The sequence below is a fragment of the Schistocerca nitens genome, chromosome 6 (assembly GCF_023898315.1).
Source record: "Schistocerca nitens isolate TAMUIC-IGC-003100 chromosome 6, iqSchNite1.1, whole genome shotgun sequence".
Lineage (NCBI taxonomy): Eukaryota > Metazoa > Arthropoda > Insecta > Orthoptera > Acrididae > Schistocerca > Schistocerca nitens.
Genome location: NC_064619.1, coordinates 238,883,951 through 238,886,881, shown reverse-complemented (window position 1 = coordinate 238,886,881; position 2,931 = coordinate 238,883,951). Strand labels below are relative to the sequence as shown.

At 42.7% G+C, this 2,931-nt stretch overlaps 1 pseudogene; it reads left to right on the top strand.

Moving 5' to 3' along the window:
* The first annotated feature begins 598 nt into the window (after positions 1 to 598).
* On the top strand, positions 599 to 716 carry LOC126264004 (5S ribosomal RNA; annotated as a pseudogene).
* Positions 717 to 2,931: the final 2,215 nt, after the last annotated feature.

The window sequence follows — 2,931 nt, the reverse complement described above, 5'->3', positions numbered from 1 at the left end:
TGGCCACAGATACTGGTGAAATGATATCGCATTTTTCACCAAACGAATGTAACTTATTACGGGTGTCTCCAAATTTTTAGAGAAGAATGGGAGCCACGGGTTCACGTTAAAGTCCCAACTCTACCTTCTAGCACCAGTGGATCAGATAGTCTGATGACGGCAATTCAGTTGTCGAAATATTCATCAAGTTTGCACCAAAATTCTGGTCACTAGGCGTAGACATGTTCACTTTTGACAAATAACACATCAGAGAAGCAAACAGGCTTTTGTTTTACATTCCGTGGTGATGTCATAGTGACCCCGCCTGCTTTGACGAAATTAAATCTGTAAACAAGGCAAGAGTGCTCCCATTCTGATAATCCTTATCGGTGGAATAGTTTCTTAGCTTTCTTGTCAAAATTACTTTCACGCAGTCAACGGACTCATTCCAAGTATAGCTCGCTTATGACTGTTATCAGTGTTGTGAGGACTCATTTATGTTATAGCTTCCCAGCGCTTTGAAACTGTGTCGCTGGACTGTTTTCAAAACATTCGCGTTGAGTCATTGGTTAAGTTTTCGTTCCACTGTGGAACTTTTAAAGGCACATTTGCATGCTGAGCCAACGGTCTTGCCGCAGTGGTAACATCGGTTCCCGTCAGATCACCGAAGTTAAGCGCTGTCGGGCTGTGCTAGCAGTTGGATGGGTGACCATCCGGTCTGTCCAGCGCTGTTGGCAAGCGGGGTGCACTCAGCCCTTGTGAGGCAAACTGAGGAGCTACTTGACTGAGAAGTAGCGTAGCGGCTCCGGTCACGAAAACTGACAACGGCCGTGAGAGCGGTGTACTGACCACGTGCCCCTCCATATCCGCTTACTGTGATGCCTGTGGTTGAGGATGACACGGCGGCCGGTCGTACCGTTGGGCCTTCATGGCCTGTTCGGACTGAGGGTTTTTTTTTGCACGCTGAGCATTTATTAGTAGAAAACTTAGTTATAAGTAATGAAAGAAATAATTTGAGACATACTCCACAGCTGTATAAATATTATATGCAGCCGCTGGAAACATTTGAAGATTTTTTATCGTCAGATTATCGGCGGAATAAGAGGCACCTTTTGTTTTTATAGGTCTTGTCCAGATCGGACGTATTTTGGCACGCCACCATTAATACATTCACGAGCTGCAATCAGTCGGCACTCGTAATTGCATAATGCAAGTCTCAATGTAAGTGTCGTAATTTAATTGTGTTTCGTTTCAGAATATACTGTTATTACTAACCTATGTACGTTTTATTTTGTATCTTTAGTCATTGTAAGGTTGTTGGGTGACTTGGCTTGGCAAAAGGTTTTGTACTTCTATGCAAAAAAATCTTCCAGCTCGATCCACCACAGTCTTCGGGTGCTGTCTCATCACGAAGTCAGATTTTAGTGAAAAAACAGAGAGAAGACATACGGTTAAAAATACATGAACGGACCTTTAACAGAAAAATGCCATGCTCCAGCGCCGAGAGTTTGTATGAAACGTATTTTACCAAACCGTAAACTTCATTGATCCCTATTCAATATTCATTACTATAATTCATTGTATTGTCTGGATCCAGATAAGAACGAGTTAAATTAAAAACTCTCTTTTAATAGAGTATCTCATCTAGGCAATACAGAAATCCATATCTTACTTTTTATTTGTAATAAGCCGAAACATTTCCCTGAATGATGAGAGCCTATGAAGAATTTAGTAACTAACACGAAAGTCTTAATACAGCGTTAATTAAGTACATTACTTTCAGTGTGCTCCATTACGGAAGGAATAGACTATGAAAGAGAAAGAACAAAAACTATACGCTTTAAGGAAATATGTTTATACTGTGAAATATAGTATCACCTCACCATATTGTAACACGTCATGGTTAGTCACGCTATCACATAAATACCTGGTGTGCAAAGGAAAGCACTTACTTATGGCCGGCCGCGGTGGTCTCGCGGTTCTAGGCGCGCAGTCCGGAACCGTGCGACTGCTACGGTCGCAGGTTCGAATCCTGCCTCGGGCATGGATGTGTGTGATGTCCTTAGGTTAGTTAGGTTTAAGTTGTTCTAAGTTCTAGGGGACTGATGACCACAGCAGTTGAGTCCCATAGTGCTCAGAGCCATTTGAACCACTTACTTATGACATAATTCGGTAACCCGGCAATACATTGCGAATAAGTTCTATTTCCGCAGATCCACTGAAGGCGCACATGTGCTCAAGCAAGACAACGTTGAATATCAGCCTAGCTGTAAATGCTTTATTAACCACATTACTTTCATTTCTAAAATTATGAGTTCTAAGTAACCGAAGCCTACTATTTTAGTATCATATATAAGCACCTTCGGCCATCAAACAATCTTACAATTTCATCTATATACGACCAAAGAGTTGTCTGATATTTTCGAGCTCAGCTGGTGGTACTTTTGATTCACAAATGATCCACCGTGATCACTAGTAAGGCAGGATAGATGAAACACCGTGCCGTTGTGTCCTCACGTGCTCAATAGGGAACGCATGTGATGAACTTTATGGCCAGAGGTGCTGAAGAGTTCGCACGGGTATGGTACATCTTTCGGATACTTTCGAATCGGAAACAGGATCTTGCGTGTGAGTATTGCAGGGCTCAGTGACGGTTACTGGTCTTTGTAAGTTATGACACGCCACACCATGGTACCCCAGTTTGTACTGTACGCCACTACATGACGCAGCGAAGATCACCGCTCTTGTAGTTGGTTCCACACTCGGAAACTGCCGTTACTGACGCCAATTCAGAATCTTGTCTCACCTCTAAACAGAAATTCATGTCTCCAGTCGTGTAGGAAAATGGCAGGCGACGAGATGTTAGAGAAGACCTGAAAATTGGCACTGTTTCTAGTAGTCTGACTGGCAAAACATAATCCAGTGACCTACTTGACCCTATGGATAAAACGC